The 24,762-nt window shown below is 40.5% G+C and overlaps 2 pseudogenes; both read right to left on the minus strand.

The window, feature by feature from the left end:
* LOC131421983 (acyl-coenzyme A synthetase ACSM2A, mitochondrial-like) overlaps positions 1-24,762 on the minus strand; it is a 75,385-nt pseudogene that overhangs the window by 11,324 nt on the left and 39,299 nt on the right.
* Positions 733-20,948, minus strand: LOC131422496 (acyl-coenzyme A synthetase ACSM1, mitochondrial-like; annotated as a pseudogene).

Genomic DNA, 24,762 nt, shown 5'->3' on the forward strand with positions numbered 1-24,762 from the left:
ACTGACTGGTCAATTTAAGGAATTTTCAAAAAGTATTCTCTATTTAACTATTTCATTTAATTCTTTGACTTCAGAATCTAGAATAAGATGTGAATTCACTGTAATGTTTGCCTTTGGGAGTTGAAGTAAAGAGCTTTAAAAACTGAGGGGTTGCCTCAGGAAAGCAGACCCAGTGTGGTTTGTGTGTGTGATATGAAAAGTGCCGGAAGGCTCACAGAATCAGAGTTTTGGAGGTGGAAGGGAGTCTTCCTAACTGCCAACACTTCCCTAACTTTTCCTGCAATGTCCCTAAAGGCACTCAGCCCCTGGGAGATGGAGTGTTTGCTCCCAAAGCTTCCTGCCAGCCACAGCCTCAATTTTCCTTGCAGTCTCCAGTTTCATCTTAAAAATTCATTTTAATCTTTCATCCAACTTCTTCATATATTTATTTCTTATATAAAAAAATATTTTAGATTTCCTATCTACAAGGAAGATGTAACACAATAACCATCCGACTTTAGACATCTCCTTTGCACAGTCCCAGGGTGATTATACTTTAGTGAGAGAAGCACAGAAGTTCAATTTCCTTATATTACAGATAAAGCAACCACAGCCAAGAGAGGAGAAGGAACCAGCCCAGGGTCACACAGCAAGGCAGTGGCATAGCCGGGAAGAGAAGTTTTCTGGCCTTAGACCTGGTGAGCTTCCCACCACTGGCTGCTCGTCTACCAGCACTTGGGAGTGGAGGGCCTTCTCCCGCCATTCCTCAGAAAGCACATTCATCAGACCAGAAACTCACTCAATCAGTGATCGGAAGTCCAGCCACCCTTTACGGCTGTGGTCAGACACCAGGAACTTGATTTGCAGGGTGGGACACTCAGAAGCCATAGAGTCCACCTCTGGGGCAAGGGTATCAGTGGTTACGATGCCCTTGGCTTTAGACACTTGTAGTCGGTAGAGAATGTCCTTGGCCTTCAGTAGGGTGGTCCCTGGCATGAAGACAATCCCTGGGGATGAGAAAGGAAAAGTTTGTCTTAGTTTCTCTTTCACAACCATGGGCTTCAGGTCTGCATTGTCTGCATAGAAATCCCCTAACCTCTTGCTTGCAAAGTACAGTCTGCAGACCACCAACTGATACACAGAATCTCACACCCCACCTCAAACCTATTGAATTAGAATCTGCATTTTAACAAGATGCCCAAGTGATTCCCATGCACATTAAAGTGTGAAAATGCTGCCCTCACCTTTCCTACACTAGATGGATCCAGCTGGTAGACAGATGGACCCTACTTTACACAATTTCACATGGGATCTGGGAATACAGGTGCAAGTAGGACAGTGTCCCTGACATCAGGACTAGCACATCCCCATCCCCGTCTTTCTCCTCTCACTTCCCTCTCTGTCAGTTCCCTGTTGTCATCTTGAATCTCTTCTCTTTCCTTCATTTCTCATATCCAAATTTAACCTCATTGTCCTTTGAACTTTCCTCTCTTCCTCTCCATCTTCCATCACCAACAATTAGGTCAAGCCTTTGTGTGCTCCTATTGGATTCTAATCTCTCCACCAGATGCCCTGTCCTGAATCTTCCAGCCACCCATCTTTCATATTATTACCTGCTTAAGTTCCACAGAGCACTGACTTTTCCCCACCACACTTCTCTGCACTAACACCTGTGCCCTCTCTCCAGGAAAGCACCACACTCTCCTTCCTGACATTGAAGGTGCTGCCCACTCTCCACCTTTCTCTCCCACAACTCTAATCTCTATTTCAAAATGGCCATTCTCACCTAGGCTACGCCTGACTCTAAGCTTTTGCATGTGCGATGCCCATTCACGGAATTCCCTTCCTTTGCTTCTACTCCTCTGTAATTCTGCACATCCCAGGGTGCTCTGCTCATGTCTTGGATTTCCCATGGGCCTTCTCTTAGATCTACAGATGACACGGTTTCTCTATGCTCCCTCTGTCGTTGCTACAAGTTCTTGATTCCACATGACCTTGATTGATTAACCAACTATTTTATTTGTGAGAGAATATGAGTGAGAGAGAGAGAGAGACAAATATGAGCAGGAGCATGATGGATTGTTGTATGAGCATGCATAGAATAACCGAAGTGATTTAAAAAATCCATGAATCCCAGACTGATTCCAAATTATATAGCTAAATTGATAGGTATTTAAAAGGGGAAAGAAAATCTCGACAGAAAAATGCTAACTAAAAAATGTAGAGGGAATGATATAAATAGAAAATCCTCATATAAAACCACCATAATAATAGTCAATTCCGTCAAGAATCATCAATGGATACTCACACCACAGGGTGAAAGACTGTTGGGGAAAGAGATATTCACACAGTCTCCTAAGTATTACACCACAGATTACTTATTAATCGCAAGGGGAAATTGCAAGGGGAAAATTGCCTTTACAAAAGTGGGTACCACCTTACCAGAGTGATACAACGATATCACTGGTGGTGGGACAAACCAACTCATATACCCCCTGATGTGATGCACTGAGAAAGACACAAGATTGCCCATCTACTATTTCTGCTAAAAATGCTTATCCTGAATATAATCATAAAGGAAGAGTCAGAAATACAAATTCTGAGAGACATTCTGTAAAACAGCTGGCTTAGATATTTCAAAAATGTCATTGTCATGCAGCAAAGGCTAGGGAACCATTCTATATTAGAGACTGAAGAGACATGACAACTAAATGCAATGCATGATCCTTGATTAGATTTTGGATTTAAAGAAAAAAAAGGCTATAAAGGGCATTACTGGGACAATTGAGGAATTTTGACTATGCATGTATATCAGTAACTATATTGTATCAGTGTTAAACTTCTTGTGTGATAACTCTGTTGTGTTTACGTGAGGGGAATGTCTTGGACCTTAGCAGATACATACTCCAGTGCTTATGGGTATTTTTCTGGTATTTATGGATATCACAATGTCTGCAACTGATTCTTACATGATTCAGTGAGGAAGGGGGCTTAAATATGACAAAATGTTAACAATTGATGAATCTTTAAAAGAAAGTAGTAATGTCTGAGACTGTACAAAAGAAAGTGTGTGTGTGTGTGTGTGTGTGTGTGTGTGTGTGTGTGTGTGTGAATGGGAGAGAATTACGACATTGTGTTTGAGAGTGGATGAGTGTGAGGGAGAGTGAGTGACAAAGGACAAAAGAATACATGAGGGAGTCTGAGAAAGAGAAAGACTGTGAAGAAGAAAGAAGGTAGGGGAAGAGAAAGCACCTAATATTCCAGGACCACTTGACTCTAGGCCAGCCCTAAGGTCTATTGGGGTCTCTCTGAGTCACTGACCTGTTCGGATGCAGCCCACAGTCACCAGCCACCACTCAGGCACTCGAGGCAGAATCAAGGCTAGACGGTCTCCCTGCTGCAGGCCACAGGTCTGCGTGAAGACGTTGGCCGCATGGCGGGTTAAGTCTGCCATCTCTCTGAAACTCCACTTCACTTCATCCCCTTGGTTATTCACTCACCACAGGGCTGGGTTTGGACCTCTCTTGCCCTCCTGGTCAAGATCATACACCATGTGTTACTTCCTGCTTCAAAGGAAAAGGGCACTTATTTGGCCAATCCACTGCCATAGTCATATTCCAGTATGAGCACAGCTCAAGCACTGAGACCCAATTTTAAAGCAACTAAAGAGCCAAGAGAAGTTAGGAGTGGGTGTGATGCAACCAAGTTCTTCTGGCCTACTGTAGCCACCTCCTCTCAAGTCACATAAAACCATGAATAACCTTCATGTCTCCTATTGAAGACTTAAAGCTCCATTCCCCCATGTGTCTGTCTTAGTTCCATATAGACAGTGGGTTCCCCTCTATGCCTCAGTTTTCTCATCTATGAAATGGCAACAATAATACTACCTAGAAGGTAGTAAAGTTTAAATGAGCTATTTAAATGAATAAAGTGTACAAAGCAGTGCCTGGATCAAGTAGGTGCTCAATAAATATTACTATTATTATTATTGCTACACAATAAAATAAAATAGGCTCATTTAGTTCCTGAATATTTGGGGGAATATTTTTAAATAAATTACTTCTAGAGGTGAAGTCAGCAAGAAGGCAGACTAGGAAGCTCCAGGCCCTCATTCCTTCAGAGAAACATCAAGTAAACAACAGACTAAAATGGTTTTATGGGAGCTCTTGAAATAGTCGAGGGTCTGCAGCAACCAACAAATGCCCAAACAATAAGAGCCATACTCAAAATGGTAGGACATTTTGTGATGTTTTTGCCTACTCTTGCACCACCCCCTCTCTGATGTGGCACAGCACAGTCAGGAGGAAGCCACCCAATTCCAAGCCCCTCCCTGGGACAGAAGGAAAATTGTGTAACTTGTTTGCAACATTCCGGCTTGTCTGGGGGCTGCCTGAGGGACTGGTTTCTGTCTCGTCTGACTTGGTGCTCAGATGGGAAGGGTGGCATAGTTTGAATATCAGGTTGAAGGTCTCTGGAAGCACTGGCAGATGCCATGGTGTGTGAAGACTGTAGACCTGTAGCCACTTAGGGGCAACAAACTGCAGGCAGAGGAATACAATAGAACATCTAAGGCCCCAAGAAGAAGCAAGGATGAGACTTTTATGGAAATTAAGGTATATAAGATCAGCCATGTGTACGGGAAAATTGGAAAAAAGAACACGCACAGGCCCAGGAAAGAAACATGCCAGAAAAGACCTGAGAAGGCCTTAAGTTTTCACACTGAGAAAACTACTGAAGGTCTTCCCCCACATGGAGCCAATCTTCACAGACTGAGAGAGGGGGCTCCTTTTTTCAGACGTCCAATTTTCAACAAAAGATCACAAGGCCTACAAAGAAACATGAAAATATGGCCCATTCAAAGGAACAAAATAAATCTCTAGAAACTGACCCTAAAGAAACACAGCCCTCAGTTACTAGACAAAGACTTTTAAATGACCATCTTATATATGCTGAAAGACCTAAAGGAAAACACCAACAAAGAACTAAAGCAAATCAGGAAAATGATATATGAACAAAATGAGATGATGAACAAAGAGATGGAAATTACAGAAAAGAACCAAACAGAAATGCTGAAAAATACAGTAACTGAAATAAAAAACCTTACTAGAGGGGTTCCACAGCAGACTCAAATTGGCAGAAGAAAGAATCAGTAAACTTTAAAACAAGTCATTTGAAATTATGGAGTCTGAGGAGCAAAAAGAAAACAAATGAAGAAAAGTGAATAGAGCCTACGGGATTTACGGAACAATCGCAAGTAGACAAATATACACATTATGAGAGTCAAAGAGGAAGAAGAAAGATAGAAAGAGGGACATAGAGCTTATCTGAAGAAATGATGGCTGAAACCTTCCCAAATTTGAGTAAAGACCTGGATATACACATACAAGAGTCTCAATGAACTCTAAGTAGGAAGACACAAACAGATCCACACAGAGACACATTATAATCAAATGATAAAAGCCAAAGCCAAAGAGAGGCTCTTGACAGCAGCAAGAGAAAAGTCATGTATAAGAAATGCTTAATAAGATTATCAGTGGATTGCAGACCAGAAGGCAGTGGGATGATATATTTAAAGTGCTGAGGGGGAAAAAAACTGTTAACCAAGAATTTTATATCCAGCAAACTTATCCTTTGAAGATAAGGGAGAAATTAGGACATTCCCAGATAACCAAATTAAGGGAGTTCATTTCCACTAGACTTTCTCTGTAAGAAATGCTAAAAGGAGTCCTCAAGTTGAAATGAAAGGACAGTACAGAGTAACTCAAATGTGAAAATAGGAAGTTCTTGGATAAAAGTAAAAACATGGACAAATATAAAAACCACTATTATTGTAATTTTTAGGCATAACTCTGGTTTTTATTCTGTAACAAAATTTAAAAGATGAAAGCATAAAAATAATTATAAATCTATGTTAATGGGTACACAATATATAAAGATGTAATCTGTGACACCAATAACATGAAGTGGAGAGGTGAGATGGAACTGGAAAGGAATAGATTTTTGTATGTGGATGAAGTTAAGTTGTTATTAGCTTAAAGTAGATTGTTATAACTTTAGGATATTATATGTAATATATACAATACAAAAGGAAATGAGAAGAGCATCAAAACATATCACTACAAAAAATCAACCAAGCACAAAAGAAGGCAGTAAAAGAGGGAATAAGAGACAAAAAAAAGCTATGACATCAAGAAAACAATTAATAATATGGCAATAGTAAGTCCTTCCCTATCAGTAACTACTTTAAATGTAAGTGGACTAAATTTCCCAATCAAAATACAAATATTGGCAGAATCAATAAAAAGAACAGGATCAAATTGTATGCTGTCTACAAAATGATAGAATATGATAAAACCCATAAAAAAAAACTCTCAGAAATGTTCCTGCAATAAAAAACGCCCAGAATATAATATCAATTTTTAAAAAGCAAGACCAGGGCAGGCCCGGTGGCGTGGTAGTTGGGTTTGCACACTCCACTTTGGCAGAACCGGGATTTGCAGGTTTATCATCCTGGGTGCGGACCTACACACTGTTCATCGGGTGATGCTGTGGCAGCGTCCCACACACAAAGTGGAGGAAGACAGGCACAGACGTTGGCTCAGGGCTAATCTTCCTCAGCAAATATAGGAAGATTGGCAGTGGATGTTAGCTCAGGGCCAATCTTCCTCACCAAAAAAGAAAAGAAAAAAAAGCAAAACCATATTTACATTATAATCCAAGTATATAGTAATATTCATTCCTTCATTAAACATTTCCAAGTTCTCATTATTTCTGAGGCCAAATGTTTTTAGAGGCCATCATGTTCTTAGACCAAAAGGATGTAATGGTGAACAAGACACACATATACACACATATGTAAATGGTTTTTAATATTTATGGTCAATTTTTGTTTTCTTGTTTAAATCAACTTTCTTATTTTCCCCACATTTTCTATAATGAGCATGTTTTTTTTTTAAAGATTTCATTTTTTTTTATTCCCAAAACAAAACATGTTCAGAGTAAAAATTCAGGCAATGCAGAGGCTTATGAGCGGAAAATTTCTTAGAAACAGAAAAATTTCTTCAAATTTCTCATCACATCTTCACTCCCTGAATGTTAACACTGAAAACTGTTTGGTGCATATTCTTCCAGGAATGTTTTCTGCATATGTACAAACATGACCCTACTACCTTTGACTCAGATGATTGGAACAAAAGAAAGTATCATTTGAGATAAGATTAATATATATGTATATACATATATATGTATTCATATCTATGAAAACATCAGTGCTATGAAAAAAATCCTTGCCCAACAGATTAAAGAATATTAGCAAGTGTAAATGACTGGTGTGCACTGTTTCTATAAGGGGAGCAGAGCAGGGAATGTTCCTGTAGGAGTTTAAAAAATGATGGAAGAGCCGGCATATCAAGGTAGAAAACAACTGTTATTGCTCAAAATTCAGACAGTATTTTAGCCCTTAACTTTCACAACTTAAAGAAGATATTGTTTAAGCAGTTATGGACTTTTGTGCTAAGGAGTAATCTGATAATGTGATATTAAGAGAAGGGTGGAAGAAAAAATACAACCCTTACACTGGATTTGAAATTTAAAGTTTCATGCAGTGAGATTTGAAGCCAAGGAAAATCAAGAAATCATTTTAAAAGATAAAATGTTGAGTAAGCAACTCAGCAATAAAAATAAATGACCAACTAATACACAAAGCAACGTGGATGAATCTCAAAAACACTATGCTGAGATTCTGAGTAAAAGAAACCAGACACAAAAGGATGCATCCTGTGTTATTTCATTTCCATGAAACTCAGGGGAGAGAAATATAATTTCTAGTGACAGCAAATCAGTCGTTGCCTCAGACTCGGGGTGGGGATGGGTGGGTACTGACTGGGAAAGGACAAAACGAAACTTTTGAGGTGATAAAATGTTCTAAAACTCATTAAACTTTACACTTAAAATGTGTGCATTTTATTCTATGTAAGTCATACATCAATATAGTTGATTTAAATAAACAAAAACCTACATAGCTACTCCTTGCTAATCTCTAACTAAAATATACTTTGAAAAAGGAAAATTGAAAGGCTTATCAAATACTTCGGTGATTCATGAGTGAGAAGATTCTTTCTGAATATTAAAACACACAAGAGTTTATTGTCTATAGAAAGAGTTTGCCTCAGTATTAATTAAAATGAAACACAAGTTGAAATTTCATGATTTCTGTAAATTAATGATAGAATATGACAGACTGAGAAAATTTAAGTCCTAGTTGACATAGATAAAACACTTTTCCCCAACTGTGATATAATTCACATTATTTTCCGTTGCATTTGGAACATTTACCAATCTCAAAAGATTAAAATAGAGTATGTTTTCTGACCATAATGAAATTAAGCTAGAAATCATCAACAATAAGACAACGAGAAATGCACCCCCACTGTCTGGAAACTAATCAATATACTTCTATATAATCTATGGGTCAGAGAAGAATCAAAAAGGCAAATCGAAAATATTTTGAACTGAGTGTTACTAAAATATGACATCAAAATTTGTGTAATGCACCTGAAAGAAGTGCTTAGTGGGAAATTTAAATTTTTAAATGCATCTATTAGAAAAGAAGGAAGGCTGAAGGGTAAGCATGTAAGCTTCCATCTCGAGAAGCTAAAAAAATACCAACAAATCAAATCCAAGGAAAGTAGAAGAAAAGAAATAATAAAGATAAGAGCATGCATCAATGAAATGGAAAACAAATACACAATAGAGAATACCAGTAAAAGCTGGTTTTGAAAAGATTAATAAAATTGATAAACTCTTAGAAAGACATATCAAGAGAAAAATAGGGAACAAACATATTAACAATATCAGGAATGAAAAGTATACATTATTACAATTCTTACAGACATTAAAACAGCAATAAGACAAAATTATAAATAACTTTATGTCATTAAATCTGACAATTTGGATGAAATGGACAAATTGTTCAAAGGAAAAAAATACAACTTGAAGAGTGATGTCGGCATCATGGCTGAGTGAGCTTCCCCTATTGAACTCTCCCTGTCTAAGACACAACAAAAAGGACATTCACATTCCAACAGAAGTTATTAACACAACACAAGGGACGTCTGAGGCACTCACGCAGCTGTACACCCGAGGACTGAGGTGCTGGAATCCCCAGAGGAAGTGGAAGGAGGTAAGAGGAGCTCCCCTCACTCCCAAAGGACAGCAAACCTGAGACTGAGACCACGCAGCTCTCAGGGAGGGGGGAGGGGCAGCCCTCCACAAGAAAACCAGTGCTCTCCAAGATCCCTCACAGCCCGTGGGGAATTGCTTCCCCCTTGTCGTGAGGGTACTTTCGACAAACTAGCCCTTCAGGAGAGCAGAGAGTGACAGTGAAGCGAGAAACATCTGGGATTGGGGAGGCAAAGTAAGCGTCCCTCCACCCTGCCCGCCTGGTGCTTCAGCACAGCGGCCCTGAAGCCTCAGCTCAGCAGAGCTTCAGCTCAACTCCAGCCCCCGTGCCAGTGGAGGTGGCGTGCCCACACCCAGACCCCAGAGGCAGCGGTCCCCATGTGCCCAGGCACCAGTGGTGGTGGTGCGCCTATGCCCTGGCCATATCAGCAGCAAGCCCCCAGCACCCTGGTGCCACCAGTGGCACCAGTGCTCCCACACCCCGGCACTAGAGGCCGTGGCTTCCCGGAGCCCTGGCACCAGTGGCAGTGGCGCACCTGCACCCTGGCCCTAGCGGGTGCCTCAGCCCCAGAGGTAGCAGCCCCCCAGCATCCAGGCACCAGTGGCGGTGGCACACCCACACCCCGGCCCTAGCAGTGGTGACCACCCAGTGCCCCAGTCCCCCCAGCAGCAGCAGGGTGCCCGTCCCCAGCACCAGAGGCAGTGGCTCCCCAGAGCCCTGGCCCCAGAGGTGGTGGACCCTGGTGCCCAGGCACCAACGGCAGCAGCCCGCCTGCACCCTGGCCACAGCGGCTCCAGTGTGCCTATGCCCCGGCCACAACAGCTCTGGCTCCTTGGCGCCCCAGCCCCAGTGACTCAGGCCTGACTGTGCCCAGGCCCCAGCTGCCCCAGCTCAACTGCACCATGGCCCCAGCTGCATGGGCTCAATGGCGCCCTGGCCACAGCTCCTTCAGCTCAACCATGCCCTGCTCCTAGCTCCTTCAGCTCGACCACCCCCCAGCTCCAGCTGCTTTGGTGTGGCCATGCTCAGGCTCCAGCTGACTTGGTGCCAGCTACTTCAGCCCAGCTGCACTCCAGTCACAGCTTGTTCAGCCCAGCAGTGCTCCAGCTCCTGCTTCTTCGGCCCAGCTGCACTTCAGTTGCAGCTGCCTCAACCCAGCCATACTCCAACTCTAGCTGCATCAACCCAGCCACACCCCAGCTCCAGCATTTCCTGCACTCCAGCTCCAGCTGCTTCTGCTCAACCGCACTGAAGCTGGGCCACCTTTCAGCTCCAGCTTCTTCAGCACACCCACATCTGAGCCCCAGGTGCTTCAGCCTAGCTATGCTCCAGTCTCAGCTGTTCCCACACTTCAACTCCAGTTGTTCCTGCACTCTAGCCCCAGCAGCCTCTGCTCAGCCGCACTTCAGCTCAGCCATGCTTCAGGTCCGCCATGCCCCAGCTCCGCCATGCCCCAGCTCCGCCATGCCCCAGCTCAGCTGCAGGCCAACCAGAACATCCATGGATGGACTTGGGCACAGAATACACAGGTCTTAACCCCCAGCCAGCGGCGACAAGAGGAAACTGCAACCAGATATTTTCACTATGAGGAAAAATAAGTTAATACTGACAGGCACTATGCAAACATATATTAAATCTCCAGACCAAAAGGAAAATGACAAGCACCCAGAAATCAACTCTGAAAGCACAGAAATGTATAACCTTAATGACAGAGAATTCAAAACAGCTATCATAAAAAAGCTAAATGAAATACAATCAAACACAGATAGACAATTCAATGAAATCAGGAATTTCTTCCCAAAAGAGATTAAAACAATAAAGAAAAACCAATCAGAAATCTTAGAAATGAAAAACACAATAGAGGAGCTAAACACAAATCTAGAAGCCTTAAGCAACAGAGCTGACAATAAGGAGGAAAGAATTAGCAATACTGAGGACAGCAATGCAGAAATGCTCCAGATGGAGGAGGAGAGAGAACTAAGACTAAAAGGAAATGAAGAAACTCCCCAAGAAATATCCGACTCAATTAGGAAATCCAATACAAGGATTATAGGTATTCCAAAAGGAGAAGAAAGGGAAAAAGGAGCAGAGAGCTTGTTCAAAGAAATAATAGCTGAGAACTTCCCAAACCTGGGGAAGGAGCTGGAAATACCAGTGAATGAAATCAATAGATCTCCTAAATATATCAACATGAAAAGACCCTCTCCAAGGCATATAGTAGTAAAGCTGGCAAAAGTCAACAACAAAGAAAAAGTACTAAGGGCAGCTAGACAAAAAAACAAATAAATAACGTACAGAGGAATTCCTATCAGGCTTACAGACGATTTCTCAACAGAAACTTTACAGGCTAGGAGAGAGTGGAATGACATAGGAGAAAATATCCTTCAGATATGATGGAGAAATAATAAACTATCCCTGATAAACAAAAGCTAAGGGAATTCATTGCCACAAGACCCCCACTACAAGAAATACTCAAGAAGGCCCTCATGTTTGAGAAAAAAAAGAGAAAGAGGATACAAAGTTTTGAATAAGAAGGAAGATAGGGCAACAAAACCAAAAAAATTGCAGCTCTCTATCAGAATAGATTAGCAAAGAGTTAATTACAAAACCAAGGATCAAGGGAAGGGAGACACCAAAAATAACTTATAATCTCATCACTTTAAAGACTAACTCACAACGCAAGATGGAATAAGACATGACAACAATAACTTAGAAGGGGACGAGGAAGAGGATTGAATCTACTTAGTCTAAGAGAAAAAAAAAGCCATCAAAAAATGGACTATCACATCCATGAGATTTTTTATACAAACCTTGTGGTAACCACTAACCAAATAATCAGAACAGAGTCACACACAATAAATAAAGAGAAAACTAGGAGAACTACAAAACTGAATTGGTATTCTGAAACACATGGGGAGAGAAACAAAGGAAATGCAAAAGAACCAGAAAATGAGCCATAAAATAGCAACATTAAGCCTTCATATATCAATAATTACCCTAAATGTAAATGGACTGAACTCTCCAGTCAAAAGACATAGAGTGGTGTGGTGGATTAAAAAACAAGATCCAACCATATGCTGCCTCCAGGAAACACATCTCAGCTCTAAAGACAAATACAGGCTCAGAGTAAACGAATAGAAGACAATACTCCAAGCTAATGGCAAACAAAAGAGAGCAGGTGTTGCCATATTTATATCAGACAAAGTTGACTGTTAAGATAAAACAGGTCATGAGAGACAAAGAGGGGCACTATATAATGATAAAAGAGGACACTCCACCAAGAAGACATATCACTTATAAATATATATGCACCCAACACAGGAGCCCCAAAGTACATAAAGCAACTATTAACAAACCTAAAAGGAGATACTAATAACAACATAATAATAGTAGAGGATCTTAACACTCCACTTACATCGATGGATAGATCATCCAGACAGAAAGTCAACAAGGAAATGATGGACTTAACTGAAAAACTTGACGAGATAGACTTAATACATGTAGATAGAGCACTCTATCCAAACACAGCAGATTACACATTCTTCTCAAGCACACATGGAACATTCTCAAGAATAGACCACATGCTGGGAAACAAGGCATGCCTCCATAAATTTAAGAAAATTGAAATCATAAAAAGCATCTTTTCTGACCATAACACCATGAAGCTAGAAATCAACCACAAGAAAAACACCGGGAAAGTGACAAAGATGTGGAGACTAAACAACATGCTACTGAACAACAAATGGATCATTGATGAAATGAAAGGAGAAATAAAATCATATCTGGAGACAAATGAAAATGAAAATACATTGTACCAACTCATATGGGATGCAGCAAAAGCAGTCCTGAGAGGGAAACTCATAGCAATACATGCCCACCTTAACAAACAAGAGAAAGCTCAAATAAGCAACCTCAAACTATACCTAAGAGAATTAGAAAAAGAAGAACAAACAAAGCCCAAAGTCAGCAGAAGGAGGGAAATAATAAATATCAGAGCAGAAATAAATGAAATCAAAACCAAAACCATAGAAAGGATAAATGAAACAAAGAGCTGGTTCTTTGAGAAGATAAACAAAATTGACAAACCCTTAGCCAGACTCACCAAGAAAAAAGAGAAGGCTCAAATAAGTAAAATTAGAAATGAAACAGGAGAAATTACCACAGATACTACAGAAATATCAAAGATTATAAGAGAATACTATGAAAAACCATATGCCAACAAATTGGACAATCTAGAAGGAACAGATAAATTCTTAGACTCATACAACCTCCCAAAACTGAATCAAAAAGAAATAGAGAACCTGAATAGACCAATCACAAGTAAAGAGATTGAAACAGTAATCAAAAACCTCCCCAAAAATAAAAGTCCAGGACCAGATGGCTTCTCTGGAGAATTTTACCAAATTCAAAGATTTAATACCTATTCCTCTCAAACTATTCCAAAAAACAGAGGAAGATGGAACACTTCCCAACACATTCTACAAGGCCAACATCACCCTGATACCAAAGCCAGACAAAGACAATACTAGGAAGGAAAACTACAGACAATTATCCCTGATGAACATAGATGAAAGAATCCTCAACAAAATATTGGCAAACCAAATACAGTAATACATTAAAAACATCATACACCATGATCAAGTGGGATTGATACCACAGACACAGGGATGGTTCAACATCTGCAAATCAATCAATGTGATACACCACACTAACAAAACAAGGAATAAAAACCATATGATCATCTCTATAGATGAAGAGAAGACATTTGACAAGATCCAACATCCATTCATGATAAAAACTCTCAAAAAATGGGTATAGAAGGAAAGTACCTTAGTATAATAAAGGCTGTATATGATAAACCCACAGCCAACATCATACTCAATGGGGAAACACTGAAAGCTCTCTCTCTGAAAACAGGAACAAGACAAGGGTGCCCACTCTCCCCACTCTTATTCAACATAGTACTGGAGCTTCTGGCCAGAGCAATTAGGCAAGAAAAAGGAATAAAAGGAATCCAAATAGGCAACGAAGCAGTAAAACTCTTGTTGTTTGCAGGTGACATGATATTATATATAGAAAACCCTAAAGAATCCATTGGAAACCTATTAGAAATAATCAACAACTACAGCAAAGTTGCAGGGTACAAAATCAACTTACAGAAATCAGTTGCATTTCTATACTCTAATAACAAACTAACAGAAAGAGAACTCAAGAAGACAATCCCATTTACAATTGCAACAAAAAGAATAAAATATCTAGGAGTAAATTTAACCAAGGAAGTGAAAGACGTGTACAATGAAAACTATAAGACATTATTGAGTGAAATCAATGATGACATAAAGAAATGGAAAAATATTCCATGCACTTGGATTGGAAGAATAAACATAGTTGAAATGCCCATACTACCTAACGCAATCTACAGATTCAATGCAATCCCAACCAGAATCCCAAGGACATTCTTCACGGAAATAGAACAAAAAATACTAAAATTCATATGGGGCAACAAAAGACGCCGAATAGCTAAAGCAATCATGAGAAAAAAAGAACAAAGCTGGAGGCATCACAATACCTGACTTCAAAACATCCTGGAAAGTGACAGTAATTAAAACAGCATCATACTGGTACAAAAACAGATACACCGATCAATGGAATAGAATTGAAAGACCGGAAATAAAACCTCACATCTATGGACAGCTAATCTTCGACAAAGGAGTGGAGAAAGGAAAGTCTCTTCAATAAATGGTGCTGGGAAAACTGGACAGCCACTTACAAAAGAATGAAAGTAGACCATCTTCTTTTGCCATATGCAAAAATTAACTCAACATGGATCAAAGACCTGAAAGTGAGACCTGAAACTATAAAACTCCTGGAAGAAAATATAGGCAGTACACTATTCATCATTGGTCATAAAGGGATCTTTTCGAATTCCATGTCTACTTGGCCAAGGGAAACAAAAGAAAAAATAAACAAGTGGGACTTCATCAGATTAAAGAGCTTCTACAAGGGAAATGAAACCAGGACCAACATGAATAGGCAGCCTACCAGCTGGGAAAAAAATATTTGCAAACTATATATCCAAAAAGGGACTAATATCCATAATATATAACGAACTCACACAACTCAACAACAAAAAAACAAACAACCTGATCAAAAAATGGAAAGAGGCAACGAACAGACACTTCTCCAAAGAAGATATACAGATGGCCAATAGACACATGAAAATATGTTCAACATCACTAATCATCAGGGAAATGTAAATCGAAACCATGCTAATATATCACTTGACACCCATTAGAATGGCTATAATCACCGAGACAAAAAAAACAAATGCTGGAGAAGCTGTTTAGAAATGGGAACCATAATTCATTGCTGGTGGGAATGCAAACTGGTGCAGCCTCTTTGGAAATCAGTATGGAGATTCCTCAAAAAATTAAAAATAGAAATAGCTTACGATCCAGTTATCCCACTGCTGGGTATCTACCCAACGAATCTGAAATCAACAATCCTAAGAGGCTTACCCACCCCTATGTTCATTGCAGCATTATTCACTATAGCCAAACATGGAAGCAACCCAGATGTCCTTCAATGGATGAGTGGCTAAAGAAGATGTGGTATATGAATGTATATATGTACACACACACACACACACACACACACACACACAGTGGAATGCTACTCAGCCATAAAAAAAGACAAAATCGTCCCATTTGCAACAACATGGATGGACCTGGAGGGTATTTTGTTAAGCGAAATAAGCCAGAAAGAGAAAGACAAACACCGCATGATTTCTCCCATAAGTGGAAGAAAAACCAACACACAGACAGAGAGAACTGCTTGGTGGTTACCAGGGGCAATGGGGTGGGGGGCGGGCACAAGGGGTGAAGGGATGCATTTATATGGTGACTGACAAACACTGATGTACAACAAAAATTTCACAAGAAAGAAAAAAAAAGAATGAAAAAAAATAAGATGACTATGGTTAAAAAAAAATACAACTTGTCAAATCTGATAGAATTGAAATCTTAATAACCTTGTATCTATTCAAGAAAGTAAGTCTATTACTAAAAGCTTTCCTACAATGAAAACCCTAGATTTTATTTCTAAAATTTTTGGTATGCATACAAGTGTGTTGAGTTTGACTTGAAAAATTGATGTTTTTTGGTTTTTTAAGAAAAGTGATATATGTCAATTATTTCTCAATAAAACAACAACAAAAGAAAATAATAATAAACTTCTAAATTCTTTACGAAAGCACTTAGAAGAGCACCTGGCACACTGTAAATGTTCGGTCAATATTTATTGAATGAATAAATAAAAAACAACTCTGGGATACAAATAAGGAATGATAAGGAACTTCTGGGTTAAATTAAATCTAAAGATGAGATGAGGCTTTTATTTCTTTGGATAAAGGGAATGATTTGTTTTTCTAAATTGGGCAGCGATCAAATTTTCTGGATGTAGATTACGACCAAACTATTCATTTTAAATATGGCCACATATAAGATTGATTGTAATTTAACTTACAAAGAAAGTAGTTTAAATGTAATTTAAAATGATAAATGGCATGCTATTCCTTTGTAGATTGCCATTGATAAAAAATGGATGAACTCCTTACAGGCTCACCAAATGACTAATATGTAGTATAATATGTCAAACTGGGAGACACAGTCATGGAGAATCAACTCACATGGATGAACCAGTAATTAACTGATACCCAGACTTTAAAAGAATTTACCAAGGAAGATTACTCTAAAGGTCTGGAAGTTAAAACTTTTTGCATTATGTTTAATTGGGAAATAATATGTATTATTCCATTAATATTTAGATAAGTTGGGATAATATTGTTTTTATACCAGAGGTCGGAAACCCAGAGCCTACAGGGACCAGGCAAGTAACATAAATGAGAGAAGCCTGCCAGGTTCCTCTGGGGCAAACTGGAGAGCCACACATCTTCCAAGGGGGCAGCAACCATTTAGCTCTACCAACTGCTGCCATACAGGAATGAATGTTCACTTTGAGACGTGATTTTTACATAAGAAGCCCCAAAGCCCAATTCTGGTTCCTGAACTCTGTTGCCTTCTCTGCATCAGGGCTGCCTGTGCCAAAGCTTCCTGTATTTTCCCGTGCACGTTTACAATACATCCATGAGAAAGTAAACAGCCCTTTGCCAAAATACAACCAAGTCATGGCCAGGCCCCCATGTTGTGTTTCTTGTGCTGTTTGTGTTGCTGTCCAGGGTCTGCATGCATTTAGATTCTTTCAACATATAGTTAATGTGCCAGGCATGTTCTGTACTCTGGGGATACAACAGTGAACAAAACAGCAAGAGTTCCATGACCTCATGGAGCTTACATTGTAGTGCCAATGACACTACATGTGTATAAGAATTACAAAAGATTTAGACTCTTTGTGAATACCATGGAGGAGTCCTTTATGGGATGTTGGGACAAAAGTCTAATAGTTTCAGAGGAATATGAGGACCCTTTAAAATTGTACAGGTCCTAGGACTGTTACTAATTATTTACGTAAAATTACAGAATTAAATTCAGGAGCCACAGAACACAGACTGATTGGCTCAAAGAAATCTAGGCAGACACGAATATTGAATAGTAAGGCATTTGGAATGTGTGGCAGCATATAAGTTAATTTCCTTGAGCAAACATTATAGGACAAAGAGCCAGACATTATGTGGTCATGACATTCAGCTGTTTTTTTTTTTTTAATCTTTGTGGTTAATACATATTTGACTATATTTATTGAGCAATGTTTAATGTTAAATTGCATCAGAGACTGGCAGGAAGAATTTGCTTATGTCATGATTTTTTGCCAAAACAAACAGAAGTTAGTGTCACAGATGCTGTACTCATCTTTCCTAAGACATGAAGTGGGGAAGTACATTATCTAAAGAGTGAAAATGAAGAGTTCTATGTTTTGCTTACTTTTCTATTCCTATTATCTACAATAATGCTTGGCACATGTGAGGTGCTCACCAATTCTTAGCTGAATGAATGAATACAGTATCAAGGAGACAGAATGAATGAATCTGGACATGAATGTGACCTCTCCTGAATAGATCTGAGAGGCTGCTCCAGGAATCAATTGAAGTTGAGTAACATAGGGTTTAATTTCCCTCTAGGAACCCAGAGTAACATAGGGTTTAATTTACAAGGACAGTCAGGGGTTATAAATTGGTGGCCTGAATGAGCAACTGTATTCCACCCATGGACCTATGTTGTCTAGTCTACAATGCATTTTCTTTTGTTTTATAATGAATTCTTTGGAAACACTAAAAAAATAATCAGAAGATTTCACATAAAAATGTTGGATTTCTAACTTACATTTTACAGGTAAAATGTGTTGAAAAGTGAGTCAAAATAAATTCTGTCAATCTGTTATGGTTTGGGCTGTGTTGTTGGGCTGTAATGTGTTAGCCATGGATCAGCTTCTGGGTGATGTTCATTAAGTTGTAAGGGGAGGTCCAGGAAGCCAGAGTGGACTGTGGTGGCATGCCCTCTGGGGGGTCTTTCATAGGAGCAGCAATAAAACCTATGGTGCTTATAATGTAAGTTTCAAAATTAATTTATTCTACAAACATTTATCAAGGGACTGCTAGGTGTCAGGCATCATGTATCATTAGCAAGACACTGACCATGATCAAGGCAATTGGAAAAATGGAAGCAGACAGATCAGAAGTGTTGTGAGAATGAAAATTATTGGGATGGGGATCCTGGGGGTGGGAGAAATTTGGATACATGGAGGAATTGACCATGACTGATAATGAGATATAAAACCCAACAAAAACTGGCATTCTCTGGGGGAATTTACTTGATGGTTATCTAAATGGGTTGATGCATGAACTAACTAATAAGGACTTTATGAAGATAAATGAGGGAAAAGTGATGGCATCACTTCCTCCTCTCTACCTTCTCCCTCTCTAGCCTATACCATGATTCCAAAGGTCTTAACCAGATTTCTGGTCTGGGCAGCAATGAAACTCAGTTTATCGTCTGAAGGCAGAGATGTTTTGGCATAATCAGTTGTGAGACTAGGTTAAACAGTCATCCATCGCTTAACGATGAGCATACTATTCTGAGTTCTGAGAAATGCACCGTTAGGCGGTTTCATCATTGTGCAAACATCATAGAGTATATTTAAACAAACCTAGATGGTATAGCCCACTATATCCCTAGGCTATATGGTACTAATCTTACAGGACCACCGTTGTATATGCGGTCTGTCATTGACCAAAATGTCCTTATGCAGTGCATAATTGTAATGGATTACAGAATCAGACAGCCTGGACCCAAATTCTGCTCCTTCACTTATTAGGTATGTGATTTCTATAGGCTATTTAAACCCTAGGAACCTCAGTTTCCTCATCTGGAAACTGGGGTAATAAAAGCACTCATCTGGGCCGGCCCCGTGCCTTAGCGGTTAAGTGCGCACGCTCTGCTGTTGGGGGCCCGGGTTCGGATCCCGGGCGCGAACCGACGCACCGCTTCTCTGGCCATGCTGAGGCCGCATCCCACATACAGCAACTAGAAGGATGTGCAGTTATGACATACAACTATCTACTGGGGCTTTGGGGGAAAAATAAAAAAAAAATAAAAAAAAAAAAAGCACTCATCTAATCAGAGTATTAAATGTAAAGTGTTGACACGGCAAATAAAAGATGCTCTCTATTTTCCTTGGGGTTATTACAGAAATTCAGAGGAAGGGAAAAAAAGGAGGTGGGGAGGAAGCCCCCATGAAAGGCATATAAGCTTTGAGTACTAACATATGAAAACACGTTCATAGGAAACTTAAAAATTATACCAAATCTCTGACTCCATCTCAGGCGAATTCTCTCTTCTGTACAAAGACAGTGTTGGGTGGTGGACATCACCAGCTGGAACTTAGTAGCCGGAACACCACCCATCGTCTACCCTAAGTCCTAGTGTTACCACTGCTGCTCTCCCGGTCTGTCTCTGGGGAAAAGGCAAACCAAGAAATTGAGTTTTTCTGCAGAGATATGTAAACTTTAGAGGCCACAGGGACAGGTTTCTCTGGACATACCCTAAAGCCATGTTCCCATAGGTAGTTGATAGGGAGGACGCCAGTTGGACATGCCATCCTCACAGGAAGATGGATGACATGACTTACCTACATGTGTCAGATGCTCATGTGCACAATGAGGTGGTCTGTCCCCTCCCTCTGAGTGTAGCCTGAAGTCAAGCCCAAGTTTGATGAGATGAATTCCAGTTAGATTCACAATCCCATTCGTTGAAGACTAACAGACTCACACTAACATCAATTTGTTGACCTTGTGATTAGAACTTTGTACTTGTTCACAATTATGGAGCACTGACTGTGTACCTGCTGTCTTGTTTCTTAAATGAGATTATCCCCATTTCACAGATGAAACCACTGAGGATCAGAGAAGTGAAGAAGTCACTAGGCTGAGAATTGAACCCCAAAACATAAGTTTCATCTATGACACTGGTAAGCTGAGGCAGAAGCTATTCTTGGTTCTGTGCCCCTCAGCCTACTAGGAGCAAGATAAGGCCAGTGAGGCCACTCCTGTTCTCACCTCCGATCACAGATGCCTCTTCACCTTCTCCATTTGAGTCCAATAATCCAGTATATCACTTGCAAAGTTAAATTCCTCGGGTGTGTCATGGTCATTCCATCTTGGGGATTCACCTCCTGATAAAGGTTGGCAGCGCAGGTGCCAAGGGGCAGGGACGAAGCCCCCATGGCAGGATTTGTGGATGCCCCAGAGGACCCGGAACCTCATCAGCCACTGCATGGTGGGCAGTCCTCAGGAAGCAGGCACAGAATTCTCAGGTCACCATCTGCCTTGGCAAGAGATGGCTAATAGATTGGTCATGGAGCAGGAATTTCCTCCACAAAATAGGAGGCACGTTCCTGGTTAACTGCGAGAGTTATGGCTTTGTTTCAGCTCACTGGAATTTGGAGGGCACAACTTGTTGATTTAGGTGGGGATGTTCTTCCCAGCTGAGGAAGCACAGGGCAGAAAATGACAGGGAGAAGCTGTAGATACTAGATGAGGTTGGTACTCGTTCCTGAGGGTCTTCTCCTTCACCCCCTGGGATTTAAGCTGAAGATGGCAGCCGTGTGGACATCTTCTTTGTGGTAGAAACTCACCATTCTGAAAGTCCTATATCCCATGCTATCCTTGCTCTGGAGACCTGTCTTCCCGCTGAGCCCAACAAAAATATGGTTCTCATAGAAGCTGTCATTTTTTTTTTTTTTTTTTAGTGAGGAAGATCAGCCCTGAGCTAACATCCACACTAATCCTCCTCTTTTTTCTGAGGAAGACCAGCTCTGAGCTAACATCTATCGCCAATCCTCCTCCTTTCCCCTGTCCCCCAAGTCCCAGTAGATAGTTGTATGTCATAGTTGCACATCCTTCTAGTTGCTGTATGTGGGACACAGCCTCAGCATGGCCGGAGAAGCGGTGCGTCGGTGCGCGCCCGGGGTTCCAAACCTGGGCTGCCAGTACCAGAGCACGCGCACTTAACTGCTAAGCCACGGGGCCAGCCCAGCTGTCATGTTTTTAGATGATTCCAACTCCTGTCTAAAGTTGATTGGTTCAGGGTTTAGCAGTCATTTCCCACAATTTTCAAATCCAAACTGGGCTAATCATAATCCCTCTCCAAAATTTTTGTGTATGTGCTTGTTACCGAAGAGGCTATCAGGCAGTCTCTCTCTGGTGGAAGCCATAAAATGCACATTTTGGGAACTGTCTGTGGTTATTATTTCTGTCATGTGGAGGTATCCACTCTACATGACAGAAGAAAATTGATGTGCAGAGACGTGGAGACGAGGGGCAGAGAGTATCTCAGAGGAGTTCAAGTCACTGGTTCACATTGTTCCTGAGGCCCATCTACATCTCTACTCCTCTCTTGTTAATATCCTGTCCTGGATTCTATAAGCCAACCAATTTTCCTGCCTGAGATTAGGTTTCTGTCACTTGAGACTATAAATAAGAGTGTTGACAAATATACACCACCATACTCAGGACAGACCAGGTTAACATCACAGCACCTTCTCCGTTGGACTGGGATCTGGCTTCAGGGTCTTCCCCAGGACAGCTTCCGGGCGGCTATTACCAATCCATTAGAACTGACACATGAAATGAAGCTTCTGTGCCGCTCCAGATCCCAACGCCCCTAACATGGGAACAGAACCCTCATTTATAACCCTCCCTTATAGGGTCCTTCTTGAAGTTTGATTGTGCAAATTGCCTCAAGCTAGAACTATCTTTCCATGAGAACATTGCCTGAAGAAAGCCACTTTGCAAACATCTTTGAGATTCAAGTACTTTATTACTGCAAACAATTAACCCCCTCCTCCTCAGTTTCAGCAATAAGATAATCCTGTTTGACAACAGACCCATAGATTCAAGATCAACTTGAATCAATTTATTTTTAGGTAGTTTAGACCTATAATACCTAACTCCAACTAATTTGGATGCTGCCCCCAAAAACTCGTTAAGTATTTCTGGTAGAGGAGGCAATGCTAAATATGCAATTGGGTTACTGTCTGCAGAAAAGAGGACAGATATATGAAAAGTTCACCCCTTAGAGTTTGCTTCTCAGCATGGATCCTTGGGCCACATGAACTAAAGTATGCCCTCTTTTCTTTTAGTGCCTGTCAATCAATCAACAGTACCTACCATCTTTGGTTTTGTCAGCACTTTTGGGCAAGAAGACTCTAAGATATCAGCTGGCCCAGACCCGGCCCTTGGACATATTCCTTTTGGCCCTCAGTCTTTGGAAATAAAATTTGAACTGCCAACATTTAAAATGTGGGAGACTTCATTTAAAAGTCTTGAATGAAGGTTTCTCTTGAAAACTTAGGAGGTCTAGCAACACGGCACCTTTAGTTCAAGCTAGTACCAACTGGCTGGAGCTGAGAATTTCTGCTTCATTTAAACGGGATGTTCTCCAATTTGACACTGCCTCCACCACTCCTTATTTTGTCACACCTGTCTGCTTCTCCACTTACTACACTTGTCTAGCTCCTTTGGACATTTGAACTTAAAATCCCTGATCCAAGCGAACATCCCAGGAGAGAAACGGATTTCTCCAAGGTTGCAAGGCAAGTTTAGTAGCAGGGCTGGTTTCTAGAAGCCCACCTTCTCTGCTATTTTTTTTCCAATACATACCTCCCTTTACAGGCAGGAGGCAATTTAGAGCAAGAATACCAGCCTCAGTTGCCATTTTTACACATAGGTGTATAAATGACCTCAGGATCTTCCTTAAAATACCCAAAGACAGTGCAAACAACCCCTTAATAAGTGGCTAACGACCAAAACAAAAGGGGAGAAATAATGAGGAAATTAATTAATCCTTTATTATGAGCTGAATTACATTCCTTCAAAATTTATATGTTGAAGTCCTAACCCCCCAGTACCTCAGAATGTGACTGTATTTGGAGATAGCATCTTTACAGAGATAAAGTTAAAATGAGATCATTAGATGGATCCTAATCCAATATAACAGGTGTCTTTATAAGAAAAGATTAGGACACAGACACCCACAGAGAGAGAATGCCATGTGAACATGAAGACAGCTATCCACAAGCCAAGGAGCGAGGCCTCAGAAGAAACCAGCCCTGCCGACACCTTGATCTCAGACTTTTCACCTACAGAATGGTGAGAAAATAAATTTCTGTTGTTTAAGCCCCCCAGTCTGTGGTATTTTGTTACGGCAGCCCTAGCAAACTAATACCCACCGCCTTTTTAAAATTTATTTTATTGAGGTCACATTGGTTTAATCAAATAAAAAAGAAATGACTTTGGCATCGTCTTACAAATGTGTTTGCAATTCTAATTTAACCCCCATCACATGAGAGGGCCCAACACAGTGCCCCGCTGAGCACTGTGGTAGCTGAGAGCCTGCCCTTGGGAGTCACACAGCACAGGTCCCAGTTCCAGCCCCTCCAGTCACCACCTACGTAACTTTGGGCAATTCTCTAACCTCTCTCTGAAATACGAACATACAGGCAGCACCTATCTCCTAGAGCTGTGGTGATGAATGAATGACATCCTGTATAAAGCATTCGGCACAGACAGCACAGATAAGTGCTCCAGAAATGGGAGCTACTGTCACTTACCACTCTCTCTGGGGAAACTGCCATTGAACAATTAGGCCTCACAAAAAGAAATGGCTGCTTAACCCTTGGAATTAGAATCTAAAGAGAAGGATCAGGAATAAATTCCCGAACATGGACACTGCAGGGTCCAACTTCTGCACTAATAAGTAAGAACCTAATCTCACAGTGTGTCAAGAGGACTAAAAGTCAGAGATACCTGTATCTATATGTCTATCCTATGTATATCTATCTTTATAACTATATTTCTGTATCTTTGTCTATAACTATGCCAATATCTATAGCTAATCAATATCTGTCACTGTATCTATAACTATATCTATAACTACATCTACGTCTGTATTTATAACTATATCAATATCTGTATATCACTTTATATAACTATATCGATATTTATAACTATATTTATAGCTACATCTGTATCTATATCTGTTCCTCACAATACCTGACACATGATAGATACTCAACCAAATGTTAGATTC

Source organism: Diceros bicornis, chromosome 26, assembly GCF_020826845.1.
Source record: "Diceros bicornis minor isolate mBicDic1 chromosome 26, mDicBic1.mat.cur, whole genome shotgun sequence".
NCBI lineage: Eukaryota > Metazoa > Chordata > Mammalia > Perissodactyla > Rhinocerotidae > Diceros > Diceros bicornis.